Here is a 25,465-nt window from a genome sequence, read left to right as displayed (position 1 = left end):
ACTAAGAATGCAACCATACATTTCTAATGTACATGCATCCATTGACACACCTTTCAATCTGTGGTGCATGAATCTATAAAATATAGTTTGATATAATATAAATAAATTATTGGTTTACTCAGACTGTGAGAAATGATTACAATAATCCTGGATGGTATTGCTTTAACTAAGACTTTTCAGCTTATTTAGGCAATTTCCCTGCTCATTTCATGGCCTGAGGTTGATGTCCTTTAGCTCAACAGCTTTACAAAATATTGAGAACTGCATTTAATTACTTGTTTGTTACTTTTTCCTAATGCTTTCTGAGATTCATTAGTTAGTAATTATATTTCTCTTGTATTCTGTTAACTAATTTCTTACTTTAACTTTTTTTTCAGTTCCAGGTTGACCTCTGCCTTGCTGCTAGAACCTGTTACTTGTAAAATGAGAACACAAGCTATCTTATTTGTCTCTGTTATTTTTGGCTTATGGATCTTCCTCTGCTTTTTTGTCTTAAGGTAAACACTTTGGTGACATAGTTTCATTTCTCTATCATATTTTCATAATTCTCTTGTCTCAGTTTTAATGCCCTTTTTACAGATAGACTGAAATTTGTGTTCTCCTGAAGTGGTCAAGGTGCAGTGTCTCTGCCACAAACATATTTGGAAGGATTCCTAGGAAAAGATAAATATTCTTTCTCTCCTACTCCTAAATATTCAGGAGTAGGAGAGAAAGAAATGGAAATATATTTGCAGTGATGAGGTATGCTTCTTCTCTTCATGTACTTCCAGTAGAGAGAATTTCTGTTGATGTTCCAACAGAAAGAGAAAGTGTTGTTCCAAGCATGCCATTCAAAGACAGATGTTTCTCCTTCAGTAAAAGAGGTCTGGTGGCCCTCTGTGACAGCAATGATATAAAAATGCTATTTACTTGATTTTTAATGAAAGCATCAAGTACTTATTTCGCATCCACCCAACAAGAAGAGCTGTCGTACTTTTTCTGTCCTGTATATTCACAAGGAAATACAACTGCATTGTTCTGAGGCCTGACTCTGCACTTTTGCCTAATCAGAGCAATTTTCCTGCTTGTCATGCATAACATTACTACAGCTTCAAGCAATTAATTGGATAGTTCTGTACTAAGATATCCACAAACTGAAGACTTGTGGAGCATAATAGATGAGCTGTCTGCATCAGAACTGCAGCCCTAAAGATGACAACCTGCAACGTCCAGCAAAATTTCTTTCTTGAGTGGCAGTCCTTATTGCTGACATATATTTGATGTATGCTAAGCATATCCATTGCATGTCAGTTTACAGACCTTTAATTCTGCAGACTTTTCAAATTTGTTTTTAAATTCTCAGTACGAGTTTTAGTATAAAGCCTCCTAGACTGAGATCCTGCACAGCTCTGCTTGAGGATTACAACCTCATTATAAACCTCATTTTGTAAAAAAGTGCAGTCTGGGTGCCTTTGACAAAGTTTTCTTGACTTACCATGAAATGTGTTATAAACTGACTGGCTGTCATTCCCAGCTTGAAGAAGAGCTAAACCCTAATGATTTTGTTTAAAGCACAACGTAATGGTTTTGGTAGGGAGAGGTAACAGATAGCACATGAGTAATGATGAAGAATGTGGTATAAAATTATCCAAAGTGTAAGGTTTAATTTATCTAATAGCTAAGAGTTTCAATGTAAGAAGCTTATGGCAAAAATCTTTGTCTAAAAGATTTCTACAGCTACTGAATAGAAAATGGTCTATCACTATAGTACCTGCTTGTGTATTATTGGCCTTTGAATCATGGATAGGAATGAAAACGTGTCAGAAAATAAGAGCAACTGAAGCAAGCAAACTCAGTCAGTGTGTACTCTTATTCCAAAAGACCCAAAACCAAATGTGGGGCATACTTAACCTGGATAAAAAAATTACTAATCCAGATTGTGCACAATTGTTGTTATTTGAATAATCTTTTTTATTAAAACTTGTCCTTTGCAAGCCAGCTAGCCTTATAAAATCTTGATGAAAATACACATTCTGGAGATGATAAAGAAGTGTGCTGACGAACTTAGAGATCAGGGAAGGCCAAAATTACAAATCTGATTATATGCATTACTTCTTAGTCTTTAATTAAGTTTGATTATGCAGATTAAGATTCTGTACGTCCATTATAATGAGTAGTAACTTTCTCTGTCTTCTCTCCTGAGTAACATAAAATGGGTAAAAATGATGATCTGTAGCTTTCCAACGAGTATTATGAAATCTGCTTTCAGATTTAGGTATCCCTGTATGTTGTATTGCATTCATGTTCTCCCACTAACTTTTTTAGGTCATAATAGCACATATTTTTTATTGTAAATGATTTCTATGAAAACAGTTATAGTTTTCTTAGTTAATACTGCCATCTCTTAGCATCTTTTAAATTTAGTAGTTATTTCAGCTTCAATAGTTCAATAGCCATGAATATATTTTGGATGCCTATACTACAACTTTCTTCTTTAATTCTTAGATCTGTGGAGTGTTGTACACTTGCTCAGTACTGTGAGCTTTCTGTCCACATGCTTCACATAATCAATTCAAATCATGTTCAGGACAGACTGCAGCAATTTAGGGAGCAACATGAACTTGGAGTTGTTCACTCACTAGTTTCTCCCCTTTTGTCCAGGCTGGTCATGGCTGTTCCAGGATAAATGGGATTGGGCTGTGGCCAAGTAGATGCTGACAGTGTAGAAAAGAATCTAGCTGGACTGCTGAAGTCCTGCCCAGAGAACTTAGAGCTTGCCAACATCCTGCTGTAATTTCTGAATCAGGTAATATACTTTTTCATAATAGCCATTTAGAAACAAAAAATTTTTTTTTTGAAACTCTTAATTGAGAGCAGCCATTGTCACATTTTAAGTAAAGTTACTCTCAGCAATTAACAAATTGAGTGGTTTTGGTAGTGCCAGGGCTTTGCAGTCATGTTTTTAGGAATTATAATGGTGTTTGCTGTCATCCTGGAGGAGCAAAAATGAGACAGTGCTAAGAAAAATTGTTTTTTCTTTGTTTTGTGAATTAGATGCATCAAACAATAACAACAAAAAAGCTTAAAACTGAAAAAAACACCAAAGCACACATAAAAATAATAAATGCTAAGGGTGAAACCTGTCTTGGAATAGAATAGAAGCTGCAAATCCTACATGCAAGGACATATATTTGTTGGGGGAAAGATGTGGGCAACCTGATTATTTGAGGGGACTTGTGGGCATGAAGTTTAAGGGAAAAGCTAAATAGGGAGAAGCTCCACCCTGTCAGGCTTCAGTAGTACAATGATAAGCAGCCTTTGTTGCCATTACTGCAAATGTATGTAGCTAAAATGCAGCTAATAGTAAAGACAAAGTTTCCATGTCTGTATTAAATTGTAAAACTAGTGCTTTTTTGAGGAGGTGACCTTCCCCTTGCTGATGTCACCTAATCCTTTGCCTTTGCACACTGTCATAAATTACATTTTTCTCCTTCTGCTTTGCTCTGGCTGTATTTGTCATGCATCATTTTTTCTGCCCCTGTTTCACAGGAATAGGGGTTCAATCAATTTGCTATTTTTATTTGTGCACATTGTCCTTGTCCAGTCACTCTCTAGCACCTGACACTTTGCCTTTCCCCTTCCCCTTCCTCTCTCTCTTTTGTAAAGGACTGAATTGTGTTTTATACCCTAATCATTTCAAATGCTGTGTACCTTTCTAAAGGATGGCAACCTTCTGACAAGGCAAGAAGATGAGAAAGCTGGAAGCCATATCAGGAGGACCAGCTATGTTTGCTGTGACAACAGGGGAGGAACACACTGACTTTCTCCATTTAGGTCTGAAAGCACCTCTGCTGTGTTTCTGACAGAGAGGGAGGGAAGGTGGGGACCCAAACTGCTGGTCCTCTTCTGTGCTGCCACTCAGCCCAGCCCTCATCACTCTCCCTCCCTCCCCTTCCTTCCCCTCTGTGTCTTCCTTCTGTCTTCGTAACAGCTGAAGAAAGGGTAAAATTGAGACCGTTTTTCTGAGGATTCTGCAATCCATACCAAAATGGGAGAATTACACTTTCCTCACTGAAAAAGCAGTGCAGTGAGACTAAGAGAAGCTAATTTGTGTCTATGTGTGTCACAGACATTGTGTTCCTGGATTCCAGCCTGGATCAGTTGTTATTTTAGTCCTGAATTCACTTTAAAGAAAATGAAGCTTTTTTTTTTTTTTTTTTGCCTACTAAGGTCCTCATTTACATGAACCTGTCAAGTGGTATGACATTTAATGTTAAATAATGCCACTTTCATTATTTTACTATGAGTCTACTGCACTCTGGAAGAACCACTGGTATGAAACATAAATGTTTCTGATGGTACTGTCATAACCAGGGACACTGGAAGAAACTCAGCTAAGAAGCCTGTTACAGGAACCCCAGAAGGGCAGACACTTTGCTGTCTCTGTCACTCCCTTCTTATGGGCCAATACTCCAACCATTTGAACTTGCATTGTAATAATGTTCTCTAACTCAAAATCATACTTTTGCTAGCAGTGGTAACTACAGAAAATAAAGCTTCAGCTGAACTGCTCAGGTACTCTATAGATGTTTTTGCTAGAGGAGCAGGAGACCAGGTTCAAGACTAAAAGGCAAATCACAATCTCAAGGATTTTATTCAACCTGCAAAGTGATAAAGGGGAAATTTGAGTGTAATTTTGCCATGCCAGGACTTAAATCATAAGAAAAATGAAATATATGAAATACAAGCAAGTATGTATGCTGACAAATTTAGATACACTTTTCCTACTGTTATCATAAGATATTTAGAAATTCTTCTTACAATGTGTTACTTTTTTTCTGCACTGTTCAGTCTGAAACTTTTGGTGCTGAAATACATTAAGAGGTAGCAACACATCACGTTCATTCTAAAGTAATGCATATGCAATAGGTTGTGAATTAAAAACCCTGACAGCTTTCTTGTGATGGATAAGTAATTTAATCTGTTTCATCTTACAGAAAGAGATGAGACAGGAGGATGGTTGGCAAAGTGTTTTTTTTTTTTTTCTTCTTATTTCTTTATTCATTCTAGTACGTGTACTAAACCATAAGAGAGAGACCATCCTCATAAAATTCCAGCTCAGGTTTGAAATCCAGGTGTCCTGAATAAGCATAAAATTTTGTGTGCTCCCTTCTAAGGAAAAAGTTCAAAAGACTTAGAGGTTTTGTGTAATTGGGATAAGCAACAAGATTTCATGCTTATCCAAATAGTACCAAACCTCTCAGTCTTTGAACTTTTCCTTAGAAGGAAGCACTAGTTGTAGAGATGGAAAAAGAAAGTATAGGGAAAAGAGAAGAGGCAGCTATGTGTGTCTCTGTGTGAATATGGAAGTGTCTTTTGCAGTGGTAAGGAAGATTTATTTTGAAGGCAGCAGAAAAGAAAATTATAATGAAAGTATTGTATGTACAGTTCAGTGTTGTGTACAGAATTAAACTTTTAGGTCCAGCCTTTGGAAGGAGCTTTACTCATATTGCAGCACATGCATATTCTTGGTAAATTTATCAAAGTGCTTGAAAATCAGTCCATATATATCACAATAGACTGGGATGCAGCTTCAAATTCTGCTATAAAAATAGATATGAAAATTACAAAGTGATAACCTAATTTTCTTCCTTGCATTGAAAACAACACAGTACTGGTAAAAAGTGCTGGTAGAAATAACTGCAGCTAAGGATTGCTTGGCCTTTAGCATATTTCTCACAAATACAGATTATTTCAATGAAATATAGGCTTGGTGACTCTTAATCAGAACAGAATTTATAATAAAGTTGTTATATGCTCATGTTTACCGTGGCTATAGCAATAATTTCAAGACAGGATGCAACAAGAAATAATAAAGTAATAGAGTCAAAATTACTCTAAAAGGCAAACATATATCAGAATGAACCATGGTTGCTTTTCTCAGCTCTTTATTACTTTTCCAGTTGAAATGGAAGGTCTAATGGAAACTGTATCTTCTATGGGCTGAATGAGAAAAACAAATGTAACTCAGAAATTTGAAACTATAATTTAACTGAATACTCATTTAACTGACTTGAAAAGTCTTTTCCCAAGAAGTATTTGTTGACAACTACCCCTATTAATGCCATTCATTTATGGGTTAGTGCCATCCATGGTTAGTGCCATCACTGAGAATATAATTCTGATTTCCTTTATTTGGATAACAAATGAATTAGATTCAGTGGTGAGAAACTTAGGTGCCTTTAATATTCAAAACAGCTTATAACATATTTTTGAGGCTATATAAAAGGTGTGCTAGGTGTTGTCAAGTCTAAATCTATGTCAAATTATGTCAGAGAATTCTTAAATTAAAACTCAAAAATATAAACTTACATCTAGAGAAGCTAACAGATTCATATGACATTGTAAATTACCATCATAGGAAAAAGCATCTGGCTTCAAACTGCTTTAAAGCATGGATACTCTAAGTTATCTTTTTTTGTATTGCTATGGTGAAATAATTTAACTGACTGTATTTGCAAGTCTTGTACTTATTGATTTTAAAATGCTAAGGTTTATGAATTGAAACTTACTGAAATTTAGGAGTGTACTATACATATGTTAGACTGTGCCATCAAATCAGTAAAATAGCCTAGGTAACTTAATTTCAATTGTCTTGAGCATTGCAGGATCAAAGTGTGCCTGAGAAATTCAGGAAATCAATTGCAAACAACCTTTAGGAGGCTGTCTCTAGGCTGGTTCTGGTGTTGGTGCTGGATAGTGCAATGTATACTTACAATTTTCTTCAGTAATAAGTGCATTTGCAGGGGAAATACACTCTTATACATGGATTTTTAAAGGAGTTTAAGGTATTTAAACACCTAAATGTTATTCAAATTCAATCAAGTTTGGATTCTTATCTGCAAAAGGATTTAAAAATTATCATTATTTTTAAAATATCTGAAACTTAGGTGGCCATTGTTGGTCAGTCAAGTTTTTTCATTCATGATGGTGGATTGTGAAAATCTGGTCAGTCAGAGTATCACATAAGCTTCATATGACATCTCAATTTATGTTTCACCTTCTCAGAAAGAAGCAGGAAAAATTTCATCCTTTTTCTGACTACATGGCATTGTTATTAGTATTATTACAAACCTTCAAATAATCTAGAAATTGAATATCATATGACATCTTGCTTTGCTTTTAAAATTTCAGCAATTTCTAAAAGTGAGAGAATTGTTATAAACAGCCCCTACTGGAATCTTGCATTTTTACCCAGTGGGTTTCTGTCACAAAATGTGTGTATTTTGTAGTGGACCAGTGATGTAAACTTGCTGTAAGGGTCTCCACCACCAAGGGTGGACTGAGGACAAGAAAGTCCTTGATCCGATCGATGGAGTCAAGTCAGTTGACCAAAAGTTCTGAAAGGTTCTTCTTCAGTGCACTGATTTGGGGTTTAATTATTTTGCCTAAAAAAGGCCTCTCTTGTCATTGCAGACAAACTCAGGTATCCCAACCTGCTTTTTGCTGCCATCACAGAAAGATTTAACTTTCCTATAGGACTTGTGTCATATCTGCCTTACAAACATCCCAAATAGCCCAAACAGCTCTAGATGCCTGTGTTTAGACCTCTGATTTTAGACATCTGCCTCCACTGACAGAAGCTTACACACTCATTCACTACATATAGACTGCCAAATTTAAACCAACAAAGGAATCCCACCCAAAATGTCATGGCAATGAGTGTTCATTTCAGCTGTTAAATGGTTAATGAATGTCTGAGACAGGTAATCAACAAAGTCGCTGACTTACCAAATAAGTGACATATTGAATTTATTCATGAAAAAATCTTCTAATGTAAATAAAGAAAGGTCTTGGTAACTAAGTCAAAAATATCAGCCCTTTTGAACCATGGCTCAGGCATCACTGACTCAAATTCTGTACTGCTTCACAACTCATAAAATAACATCAACAAGAATCGGATTTATCTGTTTCTTGGATCCCATTTTTTTCTTAATAAAAATTGTTCTTATTTAGATGATCTCAAGAGAGGGTCAAAGTTCTTGACCATGTGCAGTTGGTCTTGCTTCAATTCACTTAAACAGTGTAACTGTACAGTAAATAACTGCACTTAGGGGTGAGAGGGAATCATACCAGGTATTCCACCTTCTTTTAATTGGTCCTCCCAAACTGTACTGGGTGAAGACAAACCTTTCAGCTGAAAGAAGTTAAGTGTGTTGCTTCACAATTTTATTGTCATACAGTTCAGTGTAATATCTAGTTGCTATTTGTTGTTTGATATAGTAAGAGGAACCAGGGAAACCTGAGGCTGTTCTAGACACTATGGAATAAATGTAATTCCCTATCTAAATAAGGCATGACCTTAGTACAGAAGATAAGACAAATAATGGCAAGAAGGATACCACAGAATATTACCACTTGGTGGTAGTATTTGAGGGTCATTCCATCTCCTCAGTGAAAAAGCCTTATTTTCTTTTATTTTGTTTTTCAGGAATGATTAGCTGAAGGGAAAGCAGTAGAGTGAGAAAGGAGGCACGAAGTGGAGTAGATTAGAAGAAAAGAGGGAAGGGACCCTTTATATAATTTTCCTTCAGGCTACTTGGCAATCTTTGGTTTAGGTTTTTTTTTTCAGATTCGTGCTAAAGCCCAAAGTATTTTGCAGGAGTTATCTTCTTTCATAACAGTATCAGGGAACTTTGAATGTCCCTCTCTGCCATCTTGCCATTGAATCCTCATACTTGCTTGTAGCTGTTTGTGGAAGAGTCTAAGAAATGGTTGCAGCAATGTTTTTACTTTTCTCCATAGTGTTTCTTCCAGAAATCATCTCGGTTTCTTCCTATCTTGTTTTGGAAAGGAGTGTGCAAGTGGGACAAAAGCTATTAGCCATAACAGTCCAGTAGTCTATTTTACTAATATTTTACTTAGGGTATCTTAGTTTCCCCTTTTTTTTTTTTCCTTCAAAAGCTTAAAGACTCTGTGAGATAGAATCTCTCTGTGTTTCAGTATTGGACTCCCCTCTTACAAGACAGTGCTTGCATGGAACACTGCTGTGAGACATCTGCTGTTGTACAGATAAGGTGTTAAAATAACATCTATGTAGGTATTTCCACTCAGCCAGGAATACTGTACTTCCATGGTGAATTTGCACATCTTCTAAATAAGAATGCCACATCAAATTGTGCTGTCTTGCTGAAAATGTATTCCTGTAGTTTAGGAGTAGCAGCTCCTTGCAATACTTCTCACAGTGGATAATTATTTAATTAATTTTCCCACTTCGGTGGGTTTTATGACAACCATGTCAGTCACAATGTATGCAGAGGAAAAAGTCAAAAGGAGGATGATAAGGTGTAAGAAGTAAATTTATAGTCAGATTAGGGTATCTGAGAGTTTACACAAGTCTAGTCTGCTGACAAACAGAAATTTGTTTCTCTGTTACTAAGATGTGCTGGACACTGCCATACTTTTGTTTCATTTATATTTCATCTATTTTTCTCTCTGGATGTGTGGGAAAACTCACAATGACCTAATGAATAAAATAAAGATGCATTGGTCTCCTATAATTGCTTGTCTTCTGTGAGTGTTCCAAATCTTGGGGTTTTTTTCCCTTCAGTGAAATGATGCTGAATTGTAATGTATTTTGCTGAGATGAGGCTGTTTTATATGTACTGGCAGAAGGGGTAGTATCTGCCTGTAATCAGAATAATATTCAAGATGGAAGGTTATGTTCAAATGTGTTGTTATGTTAACCTACATAACTGTCTAACTGTACTAACATTCTCCTTCAGACCCATGATTGTTCTAATGAGAAATGCAAACATTATTTTAAATTGTATGTGAAATATATTACAAGTTATCATTGTTGTCCAGATTAATGCTTTCTACTGTATTAAATAAGCTGAGCCATATTCCAGGCAAGTGAATGCCTATATATCCTGTGAAATGGATTGAGTCCTTCTCCTCTTGTTCTAAGTCCAGTAGACATAGCAAGAAGCTAAACCATTTTCTAGCTTTTGCAGGTTGGTAGTAGCTCCTAAAGATTTGCAAAACATAAAGAAAGGGAGATCTGGGCCTTGATGTTGCTAGCACTCAGAAAGTCTTGGGAGTTTCAGATGAGTTGCAAAGAGATTTGCAAAGTTTGCAAGAGCTTGCAAGAGTTTACACTTTTAATAACCTCTATTTTTTTTTCTTGTTCATTTGATTGTTTTTATTAACTTTCCAATCTCCTGGCTCCCAAGTATGAAACTGACTAGTGACCTGGCCTTGCAAGTTTATGCCCTTAAGACAGCATTTCCAGTAACACAGATCTTCTAGTAGTTTCTAGCAAGCCTCACTGATAACTTTATGTTAATTTTAATGAAGTCTAAAGCCACAAATCCAAAATTCTTTGCTTCTGTATTATTTTAGATCTGAATCTCCTTGAGATTATTTTTTTTCCTTTGCTGCCATTGGCTGATGAGCTAATATCCCTTCGAAGCAAGCAAAGCACATAATTACTCACATGAAAAGCAAGCTCTTTGGGAGAATTCTCAGCTAAACCCACCCCTTAGAGGAAGATAGGAAGGGCACTGGCAATTAGATAAGCTGCACTTCAGACATGAACAAACACATTTATCAGATAATTAGTAGATACTTTTCTGTGTATTTCTGGCACCAAGATCCAAAAGCAGAGCTAAGGCAGGTAAGCTCATCTGCTGAGAAAAGCCCTGTGGCTGCAACAGACTGCTAACTTGAGAGGGAGAAATGTCCTGTATTGTATTCCTTGCATGCTTCAGACACCCAGTGTTCTTTGTTGTGAGTCTTCAGCCAGTGTCATCTATTCTTCTGCCATAAACCGAAAGGAGAGAACGGTCACATACCAAGAGCAGCCCTCTGTGAGCTCTCTGCCTCTCACAGGGGAGAAACCCCACCTCAAAAAACCTGAGTGAGCTATTTGGGGCAGAGTGATGTGAGGCAGCAGAGATGTTGAGCAAAATTATCCAGAAATAAATTCTTCCAATTTCTTCTTGAAATGGGAACTGGGTGCACTACCTAGAAACAAGCTCAACAATTTTATTTTGGCAGAAGCTGGTGGATCAGTGAATTTGCTGCAGAGCTGGATGGCTCCAAACAGTGTTTAGTGATCTCTGGAGGCCCATGGATTTCTCTCTGGACTACAGGGGGCCTTTAGAAGCAAGTCCTGTAATGCTTTTTTAAGGACAGAGGACAGTTGATTTGTTCCTAATGGTGGGAATGTTCTGACAGACAGAGTAGATAATGAAAGAGATGTTGTGTACTCTTTACCAATAATTAAAAGTATAAAATATACTATGAACTCCTTGCAATTTCTGTGTTAATACAGGTACATAGATGTAGATATAGGTGTGCATTTATCTATAGATAAAGATTACATATGAGAAGTCCTAGTCACCTATTTTCATAAATTAGAGAATGGTTCTTTTAATGATCAAAAATGCTAAAGTATTGCACTAGTAAGTGACAGAACAACATGATGTTTTCATTCAACAAATAAAGCATTCCAGCCTAGTCAATATTATTGTGATTCATTTTCTTTTTCTAAAATACTAGTGATTTCAAAAAGCACTAGTGATGTGTCAAGGAACAAGTTTATGAACAAATTTAAATAGCATATGGAAATGTTCTACCCACAGTGAGTTATATGCTTGTAAAAATGTATTAAAACCATTTCTCAATGATCAAAATAATAAACCACAGTCTTCTGAAGTTTTTAACATAGTCTCCAGTGTTACTGACTTTTTACCTCTGAACTTCTCTGCTCTGCATATATATGTGTAAACATACAGATTATATAATATATAGAATACATGATTACCTAATAGCATACAGCTATAAGGTGGTTTTTGACATATGAAAATAAATGCATTTTTCCATAAATATAGGTACAATACTTTCAAAATATTCTAATAATAATTTAAATAATTAAAAAGAAATTTTAATTTTTTTAATCCTCATTCAGAATAAATTCTGTGCTTGATGGATAAGCACTTCAAAAATAATGGTGATAACTTTTTCCCAGCTATGATATACATTATACATACTATGTATAGTGTATTGTGCTAGATAGGACTATGTCATATATTAATCTGCAAATCTTCCTCCAAGATGCCATAGAAATATGTTTATTCATTTGACAAGATTTTAGAGTATCTCAGCATGTCTGATTTTAATCTTCTCTCATATGAAAATTGCCAATCACAGGTTGCACAAAAATGAAGGACGGTTGTAATTTTGGCGCTGCTGCCAAGAATAATTTCCTCCAGAAAGCAACTTTCAAAAGTTTTTGTTTCATAAGTTGGGCACTAAATGAAACTTTGTAGTTCTGAAGCACTAGAATCTATCCCATGTGTGCTGCTGTGGTTTCAACAGCTGTATAGGAAACACAATAGAGCTATTTTGCTCAGAGGGAAGTTAAATTCATTAACGTTTGTCAGACATTCTGAGAGCCACACACAGAAGCTGGTATGTAAGTGTCCATGTATACAAGCAATGACTATTACTCTAGCTGTGTGGCTTTATGTACATTATAACATAAAACTACTTTACTCAGATCAATCAGAGAAATAAGGATTATCTAGAACATTATGGAAAGTTTAATGGTGTTGGGAGAGACACATTAACTTCTTTGCATGCATCTATACAGCAGTTTTAGTGCATAATTTCTTCTGAATTTTTATTTTCATTTTGGAAGTGAGATCACAAGAATTCATAAAATACCCACATCTAAATCTCTATTCAGAGTGGTATTTGTTTAATGTAAAGTTAGCTATCTGAAAGCTAGACACCTAAATGCACTAGTCACTTATATTTTCTCTAGAATCAGCAGAGAGAAACATGCATCTCCTGAGGGCAGTTCTTCCTTGATATGCATCAAAACCAGGTGGGATGAAACACTCTCTGGAGATGTCTATCTGCATCCATTAACCCTAGAGGGAGCTATTTTAGATTAACTTTATCTATCTAGTAGTTAGAGATCTAAGAGAGCTAAGATTCTCCCTTACTGCTCCATTAATGAAGATACTGCCAACCCCTCCAATAAAATTTAAAAAAAAAAAAGAGGTAATGAGACCCTAACCTTACTAAAATCAATGACTCCAAAAACTTCAGCAAGCCCAGCACTTCTGCTGCCAGGTTCAAATCTGTTTATATGTGTGCAAAATACCCAACTTCAATCTAGTCTTTTTTCCCCTTGAATAAAAGCTGTTGTTGTATAAGGGTATTTACCATCACAGCAAGCTTCTGCAGCTGCATCATACTAATTCTGGGAAGAGCTATAATCTATGTAATGTTTGACTTTCCTAAAGTGAGTGTTTATTTACTGCATTTAATTCTTTGGTTATACAGTTCAAGCAAATTCCTAAATATTTCATGCCTTTGGTTCAGGTATTTAAAATACTGATAGTATTTCAAATGAAGGCAAGAGTACAAACAGGAGGCAAATAGAGGTAACTTCAGCTGTCTTTGAGCAGAGACTGGGCATGAGTAGAAGATGGCACGAGTAGAAGATGGCACCTGCTCTGCTGCAGTAAAAAAAATAATGTTACTACCCTATGTATGAAAAAAAGTAAGTTATTTGTTCCTTATCTTAAAGCTGACAAATGTAGTGCCTGTGCTACTGAGGAACTTTGGACAGGTCCACAGACCTATGGAAAATGCTTTGCTTTCTAAAAATCTGCATCTGTGAAGGGTGCTGGTGATGGTGAGCAGGAGCAGACAGCCTTGGCTAACTTATGGATGTCACAGACAATGGCTGGACAAACAGCAGGAGTAAATTGACTTCTACAATAGTGGCTTCTCTATCTGATTGCTAGAGAAATATTTATGCCTTTACACATTTAGCCAGCATGGATCACTTCTTATATTAAAGGATATCTCTAAAATGGGAAATATTCTTAAAACACAGTAATTAGCAATGTTGAATGAAACATGAATTAATTAATTAGATAATTATTAGAAGTTTAGAGATGAAATTCACAGAGGGTATTGAGTAGGCAATAAATACTAGCCTCAAGAAAAAACTGCCACAGGAAGAGGTACACCCACAATTTCCAAAGAAAGAAATTATCCAGTAATGTGCATTGATTTTGATAGTTCATTAGCTATGCAATAGGTATCAAGATATGTACAGTTTTGAACACACACAAATGCAGACTTATTTTATTTTCATGCTATTCTCTCAAATAGAAATAAAATAACAATAATAAGGTCTTAGTTTTGCAGCCCGACCCCACTGTTTGTTCCTGGCTCCTCATTCCCTTTCTTCAGCTGCAGGATGACTCATTAAAAATCTTTGGAAAATGCATCTATTATTCTCTAACACATCAATTATTCAAGATACAGTTATCAGTCAGTTAGTCAGTCAAGGCATCCTTTAATCAGTGTTTTAGAAGTTTCTTGAACCAGCTGCTTTGGTGAGTTTTTGAATAGAGAGCAGTGTGTCAGAGCATCCAGGCAAGCCTTGATGAAACTGTAGGTAGCTGCTCATAAAAGGTATTCATGTATTTATGACACAAGCATCTAGTCCTATAACAGCAAGTACTGGTGACCCTGACAAGTTCCATGTATGCTTAAGCTAGCTGAAGTTCATAACCACTCTGTAGATTTTAAATTTATAGTTCCTAAAGCAATAAAAACTCTTTCTGTCTTAATGTGACAAACACATTAAGAATAAACTTAGTGCCTAAAAGGAAATATAGAGCAGGCATACAGTTATTGCAATTTCTATGGGAGCTTTATTATGTAGGAAAAACTCACTTCTTAGTATTTGCAATTGCTGGGAAATCTCAGTAGCAGGGAGCTCATATAGTGTTTTTTGAGCTGATTTGCCCCGTTTTTTATCAGAGTGGATTTTGTCTTGTCTTTAAGCAATACCAATGATAACTCTCAATTTTGCTGGTGGTATTTACTTTCCATCCTCCTCCTAAACCAGGTGCTCTGAGAAATCCAGGGTAGTTATGAGAGTCCTTTTTTGCTTCTTTTGTGTGGACCTTGTGAGGCTCTTTAACAGCCCGTGCTCCTCAGCCGCAGATTGCGCGGGGTCAGGAGGGTCAGGATGATTTGCGAGCTCTTCCTTGTGTGACAAGTTCGTTTTAGCCGCAAATACACTCACATACAGTATTACGCCTTGATGGCTTTCCAAAGTTGTTCTGCCCCCACACCCTGAAGAAGATGGATTGCTCATGATCTGTGTGTAAGATGCCGCTGCTGTAGTCTGTCTTTAGCTCCAGCTCACATATCTCACCTCTGGGCAACAGCACTGTGTAATTGATGTTCAGTATGCCTCAAGGGGTTAAAAGATTAATGCACCGCAGAGGTATCCTGTAAGCTGCAGTTCTGAGGAGATAGACTCCAGCCCGCAGTATTGGGTTTCATTAGGAGGTTAAAAAAGAAGTTGCACCAGAATGTGTGTTTGGCCAGCAACTGCAAATAGTTAAATGGAATAATGCCATAACTTTCTGAAGGTTTTTGTTGTCTGGGTATGTGATTTCACCATAAAAACCACTGAGTAGGATGATATTTGATAATATTTTCTTCAATAAGGTGAATTAATAAATATACAATTGATTGTATGGATCAATATCCAGCAATTGTTATTATTTTAAGAATTTCAAACTATTTATGTAATTGAAAGAATTTACAAATCTGACTGAATTCTGAAGCCTTGATTTCCTTGCTTGGCTTATAGTGAATTATAGGAAGACTTATGACTTCAGTGAGAAGTTGCAAATATCCAGAACAGAAAAAAATCAGCTCCAAGAGCATATATACTTGTATACACACACATATATAAAAATATGTACATATCCTCTTGCCCCCATGTCTATTTTTTTTTTCTGGAAATGATTAGCTCTGCGAACATTCTGTCAAGGACATTCATAATAGGCAGATAAAGTGTTACTGCAGTGATTGTATGGAGAGCTGAGTAGCATTAAACTTTGAATGTGAATGGATTTTTTCCCAGTAACAAGCTTAGATTTCATATCTGATTCAGGCTTAACAATAGCAGTATAAGGCAAATGAGAAAAAAATCCCTTTTATGTATATTCTGTTTAAATTAAGTGTTCTACTTTTTAAATTAGATGTGTAGAAGTTATTTTACTGAAGCTGGAAATTAAGTTCATTGAAAGTATTTGGCCATTAGCATAAATATCATAGAGGATGATACAAAAACACCCGTTAAGAAATGGCATGACCTGAATAAGCCATTAATATTAAAGCTGCAGTTTGGCAGATATTTAAACAATTGTGAACATCACCCTTCTGGCCTGTCTCACTGGAGAAGTCTTCAATAGAAAGAGTGGTTTTGGTCTCATCTGAATCCAGACTCAGTTCTAACTATTTGTATATGTGGTTGTACCCAGTGTGAAGTGTTCAGTATTCTCAGGGAGGTTCAAAAGGCTGGTTTAAAATAGGTGTCCCTGGCTTCCAGCCTAAGAAATTGAAGCAAAGAGTGTGGCACATGCTGGATTAAATCCCACTGATTAGTTCCCAGATTGCCCAGAAGCACTGTCCAACTCTGCTTCTGCTACTGATCTGCAGACAAAATCCTCATTTATGTCAATGTTTGTCCTGGTTGTAGGTTATTACATGCTTATACAATCCAAGGATTTGGGGGAAAATTTTTCAGTTTGAATTGCAAGGAGTTCCTGATTCCTTTTGCTATTTTCCAAAACTGAAGGGAGCTGGTAAAAAAAGGAGCAAATCACCTGTGCATGATAAAAATGAAGATAAAAATGAGCATTTCAAAGGTACATGTTTGTAGTGAATCATGGGGGATGCTTTTTTTCCTGTTTTTTGTATGACTGTGGGATGAGAAGACCACATTTGACTCTTCTTGAAATGCCTTGAAAGTCTTGTTTAAAAATTCTTCTCAATGATTGAGTGAAATGCAGGAGCTTAGAGAAATGGAACAAAAACCTTAAGAAAAAAGTAACTTGGTTGAAAACAGAAGCAAAGAACAGAAAATGTGGAAAAGTATGGAGACTGCAGTATATAAAAGAGGCACTTAGAAAAATAAAACCCACAGCATACTCTGACATATGCAGTGCTTACCATATCTATTTTTGTTGAAATTTTCCTAAGGGATAGAAGTTTCCATGTATCTAGAATGTATTTATTTTTGCGAATGTGTAAGTTAATCACAGAAATATTCTGGTTTGGTGGTTAGAGAGAGATTGGTTTTACCCATATGAGGATGATGGCACACCTCAAGGTGACTCAGCTTGCACATCTGAGCTATGACAAATGGGTTTTGAAGCCTCCAGACATCAGGAAGTTCACAAGTCTTCAAACATCACATGGTTCAACTGCGTCAAAACCAAGATGTGCTGCTTTGGGGAAATGAGGCAGCAATCATGTAACAGGTTGCTGGAAATAATGGTGATTACACAGTGAGTTAATTAGGCAATTATCAGGAGGTAAAGTGCCAGTGGTAATGTGAATCACATCACCACCACAATGCCAAGGGGATGTTGTAATCTGGAGTTGACTAGTGTTAGCATTAAAAAGGCACCAGAATAAAAGAGTCTGAGAGTACAAACTGTGGATCTACCATAAAGAGGTGAGAATCACAACATGAGGACAAAAGGGAATCTCTGTGACACCACAAGTATTTGCCAATCTTGTCATACCATCAGCAAAACATATTTTAAAGGCATCATTGGTTTGAATGACAGGCAACAAACTACACAGACACTGCAAAAGTCAACCTTGGTCTTATTGTTTAGTGCCTGACTTTTTCAAACTATTTTATCATTTTATTTTATTTTATTTTATTTTATTTTATTTTATTTTATTTTATTTTATTTTATTTTATTTTATTTTATTTTATTTTATTTTATTTTATTTTATATGTTTTATTTTATTATTTTTTTAATTTCATTTTTTTTCTTTTAAATTTTATTTGTTCTTATTCTAAGAATCCATCCTAGCTTGCACATGCAATGGTACTTTTGTGTGACATCACCAACTTGACCTTACTCAGTTCAGTATACAAAGTATCAAGTTCATAGCACAGCCTGACCACTTTTGCTGCAGTAGCCACAGGTTTTACATGAATTCAGCTGTATTTTGGAGTGACATAAGATAATCAGAATTATAGTGTCAGCTTCCCTTATCTTTGGTCTGTTTAATTTTATATGGCAAAATATCAAGGCCTGTTCATTCCCATGGGTAGTGCCCAATTTCACCTGGGACCTGTAGGCATGTTTACAAACAAGCAGTAACTACAGTGAAATAAAAATATATTGTTATAAATTTCAAATTTAGTCTGTTGGGTATTTTGGGGTGATTTTACAGGAGAGCCTTCTGAGAACTGGCAAACATTTCACATCCATCACTGCAGTACAGGAGGGAGAGAGCTGGTTTTTGAAGAAAGCATCCCTCTGGAGGCTCTGGGAATTGGAGGAGCTCTCAGGTCTGCAGCTGAGGGCTGAATGAGGGCAGAAGGAGCTGGAAGAGATGAAAGGGAGCTCATCATGGGCAGCAAGGCAGCCCAAGGACGAAAAGCATCACCGTGTCTTTTAGCAACATCTGGGAGTAGTGGGAAAAGCTGAAGGAAGTTGGAGAGTAGTAGGAAGTTCTAGTTGAGAAGGAAGAGGCACTGCAGAATAAAAATTCCCTCTGAGGTGAGGAGAGCATACCAGGCTGTTTGTTCTTAGACCAGCAGTGAATACAGCAGTACTGCTGTCCCTGATCCCTTTGGCATCAAAAGGTTACAATGGAGCAAAGCAGCTTGTCAGGCTGGAAACAAAACAGAGGACACAGCAAGGTCTTTCATTCCTGTCTCTAGAGTCACCACCAAGGAAAACTATTTTGTTAATATTTTATTGTTATTAGTCATAAGTGCAGCAAGGGAGCTATTACAAGTGAAACACTAGAACAGACTGAGCTGACAGTAAGCTGAAACATGCCTAGGGCAACCAACTTCTTTTTTTAGTGTTGTGACTTTCTAGCTTCTGCTTGTGATGCATAATGTGTCAAAAGAATCCCTAAATTCCTTTAATGATTACTAAGGTTACTGAACAAATGATCTGAAAAAAAAGTGCTATTTTGGGATGACTATTTGAAAATCACTAATTTTTTTTTTTTGTTAAAGCACCCATGTTAACCTGTTCTTTCAGATCTGTAAGTCAGCTACTGCCTGTACTTTTCCAATTGAGGCTGAACCTCCAGCAAGAAGGGTGCCTGTATTTGGAAAACTCAATCCTGTGAATTTTTCTCTGACGGTCAGTAAATCTCTTTCCCTGCCATCACTCATTTTATGTCCTATTACAAGCTGAGTAAACATCAGATTCTGACTCCAAATGGGGAAAAAGTGATTCTGAGAGCTGTCCAGCTTAGGTATTGGTGGAAAGTCTGTGTAGACAGCTGTCCTTACTCCATAAGGAAAGGCTGAGAGAGTTGTGGTTGTCCAACTTAGAGAAGAGAAGGCTCAGAAAAGACCTGATTGTGGCCTTTCATTACTTAAAGGGGCTTAGAGGAGAGAAACAGGCAAGTTTGTAGTAGGGCCTGTAGCAAAAGGAGAAGGGGTGTTGGTTTTAAACTGAAAAAAGATGGCTTTAGATTTGACATAATGAAGAGTTTCTTTACTGTGAGGGTGGTGGAACACTGGAATAGGTTGCTTGGAGACATGAGTGCCCCATCCGTGTGAATGTTCAAGGCCAGATTGGATGGGGCTTTGAGCAACCTGGTCTAGTGAAAAGTGTTCCTCTCCATGGCAGGAGGGTTGGAACCAGGTGACCCATATAGGTCACTTCCAGCCCAGGCTGTTCCATGATTCTGTGATAAGCACAGTATTTATGCATTAAACAGATTTGGGAATGCTAATCTGAGACCCATCCTGGTGACTGAAGGCCAGGGATCTGAAGCCAAGAGCAATTCCAAAATTTTTCCAGGCTGTGTCTGAGTTTGTTGTCACCTTTAGCCCATGTGTCTACATGAGCTGAAATATTTCAGTTTTCCTATGCTGTTATTTTCATTTTTAGATCCTTGAGTTGGTTCTAAGTGGAGTTACATGCATGAAAACATTTTTGGAAACAAAGAGCATTTCATCTGATAAAGGGCTTCAGAAATCTGAATTATCCAGTTACACTGCCTAACCTCATAAAATACAGTCTCTCTCTCCTTACAGAGATTGCCTTACTAATTTCTTTTGATGATACATAATCTTAAACCAATTACATAAATTCCTTATAAATTCTTATTTAACATTAACTTTATAAACTTATCTTTATTTTGCTGTTGTGAGGAAAGCAAGGGACAGACCACAGCTCCTCCACTCTTCTGGTGTTACTGCACATGTAGGAAGGAGTTGCACTTGCTTTCCCAATAATTTTGCCCCATGTAGTTTGCATACTTCACTGCAGTTACTCCTGTCTTCTGAATGTTGTGCCTTGAAGGGAGAAGCAGGCTAACATTAGGGATAAATGACTTTTAAAAAATAATAAGCATCACAGATGATGTTTGCTTGATAAGGATGGCATCTGGTTTTTTGGATTTGGAGGAGCTGCTGTTCTCAGTTTAAGCCATCACTATAAGCTTTTAAGAGAGAATAGATATGCTCCGGTGTTTTCACTGCTGTGAATATTATCACATAATATTTTTGTGAGGACTAAAAAGGACTTTTCTCTGATGAGTGAATATTGCTTTCTGCATCTGACAGCACCGTGATTGCAGAAAAGATTAAATTGTTCTCCAGACACTGAAGACCTTTGATAAAACATTTCCATGCATTATGTCAAATAATGAGGTATTTTCATAAAATGAAATAAGGAAATCATTATTTGTTAATTTAAGAAATGATCAAAAGTACAAAAATGAAAAGTGTATTAGGCTTATTTTTGTATAATTTTTCAAAGGAAATTAGCAAATAAATTTATGTAGTTGTTTTTCTGATTTAATTTTTATGAAAGCCATTTTCATATTTTATGAAAAATACAAAGTTTAAATCACTCATCTCTAAGAAGAAACTGCAGATGAAAATTTCTTCCAAGTGAGCTAGTTTTCACTTATTTGTTCTGGTCACCCAAAGATACAGAAAAAATTCATAGTTTTAGAAAATACTGAATTTTTACTGCCCAGTTGAGTCAGAAAAGGAAGCAGGACAGAAATCTTCAGTGAATAAAGTCACATAGGCACAGCAATCTTGAATCTATTCCATGTGATTCAGCATGGAAACAGGTATGGGCAGCTGCTTTATTCTCACCAGTGCTCTTGCTGTGTTAGTAGACACACAAATGAGTCAACAAATTAGTCAGTGTTTACCATTTAAAAACATATTGCTCATGGCTTCTGTTTTAGGAAAGGTTTGGTTACATTTAATCCATCTAATCTCTTGATTGTACAGAATTATTCTGAGGCACGTTACCTTCCTCCCCACTGAACTCAGACACTATCTTGTTTTTCCTGTAATCAGGAGCTAATGGGGACTACACAAACTGCTCCCTTCACTCTCCCCCATTCTTCTCCACCTCCCTCTGAGGCAATCAAACTGTGTAATCATTAGAGAGACTAATCGAGACAACAGGATTAAGATCCAGAAGCTCACTGTAAGCCTCTGCTGAATAGTTATCTCTAAACAGGCCAAGAATAGAAGCCTGAGTAAGTCAGAAGTTCTCTAAGAAAATCAAAGATCTAGTGGGAAAGAAGGATGTAAACTTAGTTTTTGCTGATTGCATGAGGCTGTGTGGGAGGCTTCAGCTGCAGTACAGACAGCAGGTGCATTTCCTTTTTTAAAGGATATATACATGCTCTTTTTAAAAATCTGTCATAATTTATATTTGGTAGTTGTTTGCCCTCACCTGTTTCATAGCATTCATTGCTATGTAAGAATTCTTTTTGTATGTGCACACAGGGATGGTCTGGAAGTCAGCTTTCATGAATGGGAGTGCTTATTCAGCAGGAGATGTCTCAGAACCTGAAGTGTAAAGTGTTATTAGAAATATTCAAAAGCTTTGTGACATGTAAGAAGCAATGTATATAGAGCACAACTTGGGAAGAAAAGGAGAATCAACTCCTAGTTCTCTGTGTGTTTGAGAGTGCATCCATGTAGGACTGCTAGTCTTTATAGAAATAATCTTAAAGCATAAAGAGATGAGATGTGCAAAAGAAATCAAGAAATAAACAGATTAAAAAAAAAGCATCCACAGAGGCTGGGGGGAAATAGCTTTCAGCTGTTCATTGGTAATGATATTAGAACTAAATAACAGCCTGGATTGTCAGAAAATCCTTATAAGCTTATTTATTTACTTACTTTTAAGAGAAAACATATTTATATTTGGCAGCGCTTCTAAAACTAAAAAAAAAAAAATGCAGCAATCTTTAAAGGAAGAGAAACTAAAGATATAATGTTGATCTTTATTTTTGTTTTAATAGTCCATATTTTCATGCTTATACATTTATATACAAGTAGTTGATGCTCGAGAGGAGGAGGAAAAGCATGGCAGGAATGTGTGTGTCAGTTTGTGGGAGAATGTGAGTGCAGGCTCTCTGAATGAAACATTACTTGACTGTGTGTACTGCAGTTGGTAATAGACAATGCTAGATGTACTGCCCAGCTGCCAATTAAAAAGGCAGAGTTGTTTGGGTTTTTTTACAGTAATTAAGTGGTGATTTATTTAAAAAACCTCTCATGGTAGTTTAAAAATTTCGCTATTTAGTGATAGGGTCTTTATTTCTTGATAATGTCAAATATTTTGCCGTGCACATTTGTGTCATGGATAATTTTGCCAATCTACTATTTTTTGCCAGTATACTAATTTCAATAAATTTGTTAAAGAAATAGGAAAAGGAAAGAGTGCCTGGGCTGTTAGGAAAGTACAGAGTTACTATACTAACATGCATAGACACGAGAGAGTATTATAGGCTCTGCTGAGCATTCCTCAGAGGTGTTAACGACTTTAAGCCTGTCAAGAATGTCTCCAGCTTGTACAGCAAAGACAATTCAACATTTTAATAAAAAGGTGTAACATTTCCTACAGGTGAGCTCAAGTGATCAAAGGCTATAATGGAGCTTTTGTTACTTCATTCAAAGAATGCATTCTGGAGTTTAACCTTTGCTTTTGATGAAATGTCATCTTTGAAAGCTAACAGCCTTTTCTAGGAAGGATTAAGTTGTTTGAAGTGTTTTTTGGTCTTTATTTAGGACCTGGCTTTGAAAACTAAAGAAAGTGTGGAGTAACGTGCTATAAATTATGGAAAGGCTTCAAACAGTAATATCTAGAAGAATAAAACTCATGAAATAGAAGGTCAGGACTGGACACTTGAATTTGGCCAACTAGGTTTGTGTTCAACATGGATGTCTGAAGTTTATTCATATAAGAAGACCCTTTTGGCTGAGAATATTTGTGAAATGTCACCAACTGGTCTCTCTTTGTGGATATGGTACTTGCATTTCCATCCTGGAAGTGGATAAACAATCAGCAGTATGTAACAATGGCAAAGCTGGAACTGTATAGGCCCAGTATCTGCTCTGTCTGAAGGATGCCTCTGTTCTTGAGGCAGAGATATAATATTTTCTCCTAAACCCTCACAAGATTTCACCTGAGCATTTTTGTTACTATTACCAAGCCTCTGACTGGCTGCTGCTGGCCTATGCAAAAATGTATTTGCTTTTGGGCTGGCAAGGAATCGTGATTTTTGCCACCTTGTTTTAATCCTTCTTCAAATGCTTGTTTAGAGTCTATGGTCACACATTTAGCATCTTTGCAAATGCAAAAGTAGAGGCCCTACCATCACTGAATCCTCCCAGTGCTCCTAATAAACACTCCCACCTCCAATTTCACCTCCTGAAAATGCACCCAGAAAGCAGAACACCTAATTTCCATAAGCTGTCTTGATACAGGAAAAAGAAGAGATACTGAAAAGTAATATGAGTCATGACTTTTAAATAAATTCAAATATGATGCTATCTAAGATTAAGCAAAATATTTAGAAAAATGAACAGGAAAGTCATGCTGGTGCTTTATTTCTGAGTAACAAAACTAGATAGACAAGGCTGATTAATTCTAGTAGTTATTACCAATTAATTGATTGTTTTGGCCATGAAATGCTAATATATCTCCATTCTCTGGCATAGGGCAGTTCAGGCTGTCTTTAGAAGCACCTGCCTTGACAAAGAAACCAGTACATTAGTGAGCATTACAGAGCACTTTTAGGCAAGGGTGTAAGCTGTGGGGAAATTCAGAAATTCCACATTTTCAAGCAACAATTTGGGCTTGAGGCAGGCAGTAATGCTTTCAAATTACTGGAGCATATTATATTTTCAAAGTCTGAAATAGAAGGCCATGGAAATAGGAAGGGAATTGGTGCCTTTTAAAAACGCCCCCTTGTCAGATGTTTGTTTCTCCACCCCTCCTCCCCACTGCGACTTTCCAACACTAGCAGATGTGGGTCCTAGGAAAACAACTTCAAGAGACTTGTTTCAGATTGCCAGAAACAACAGCATTGTGGCATGTTTTAAAGTTTAGGGTGAGGTTCACTCTCTCAGTTCGTTTCCTTCATCTCAGTTTTCCTACAAAGCTGGCACTGACACTTCAGTTCAAACTAGTAATGCTCTGGTTGGGCATCAATTCCTGTCCATTGCCACAGCTCCAAAGTGTTTCATAAATAAGCAGTGGAATTTATTTGTGCCTTTGAAGTTTTTGCACACAAATGGAACACAGATATTAGACTTTATTCAGCTCTGCAGTCTTGTGAGGGTATAGGCAGCTGGGTTGGGACAATGCAAAAGCCTGCTGAGGCACTGCCACGGCTGGAAGGTGCAGCATGGAGGTGTTATGAGTGAAGGTCACAAGAAAAATGCAGTCCTGTGCAGATAACAGAAACTCTCACAAATGTGGCATTTCATTTGTGTCATCATTTCTTACATGGCTTCTTTTTCCAGCCCCTTGGGAAAGTCCATCTTTCCTCATGGTAAGGATGATCTTCAAGGAAGACCTTCAGACTCTGGGCTTCATCAGACAACGCAGACTAGAAACAAGTGTCAGGAGAACTGGAAGAGAGAAGGGAAGGCAGTCTTCTTAATGGTGCCAAAATTGCAAGGCTGCTCAGTAACGTGCATTTAATCCCTTGGGCTGACACTGAAGACAGAGGTGGTGAAGGGATCCAAAAGGATGATTTTGTGCATCCATGTGTTCCAAGTTTCTTACCCTGTTTTCTCAGAGTGACAACATGAAACATTCTGCCTTGGCCTGCCAGAACAGGTCAGAACATTGCCCCCTGTGTTTTATGAATTATTTTTAATGAATGCCACCAGAAGAAACATTCTAAGAGTGAAATGTGGGTTTATTTCAGGGAGCTGGAAATTTTGACACACGGGACATGTTATAAATGAATACAGTCATTATATATACTATTTAAAGTGTGTATATGCATCTCTAGAAGAATCTAAGTAATTCAGAAATCTGTTTATTTGTTCAATAAACTTTTAGGCAGTAAACTTTGTGGGGATTTTGTGGATATTTATTTTTGT

General features: G+C 36.7%; 1 long non-coding RNA gene across 1 annotated transcript; it reads left to right on the top strand.

Annotated features, from left to right (window-relative positions):
• The first annotated feature begins 375 nt into the window (after positions 1-375).
• On the top strand, positions 376-25,246 carry LOC127059246 (uncharacterized). The gene is made up of 3 exons (XR_007776884.1): positions 376-497; positions 19,116-19,220; positions 24,878-25,246. It is a non-coding gene; the product is annotated as an uncharacterized LOC127059246 (long non-coding RNA).
• Positions 25,247-25,465: the final 219 nt, after the last annotated feature.

This window comes from Serinus canaria, chromosome 2 (assembly GCF_022539315.1).
Source record: "Serinus canaria isolate serCan28SL12 chromosome 2, serCan2020, whole genome shotgun sequence".
NCBI classification, from domain to species: domain Eukaryota; kingdom Metazoa; phylum Chordata; class Aves; order Passeriformes; family Fringillidae; genus Serinus; species Serinus canaria.
This window is presented reverse-complemented; position numbering and strand designations above follow the sequence as displayed.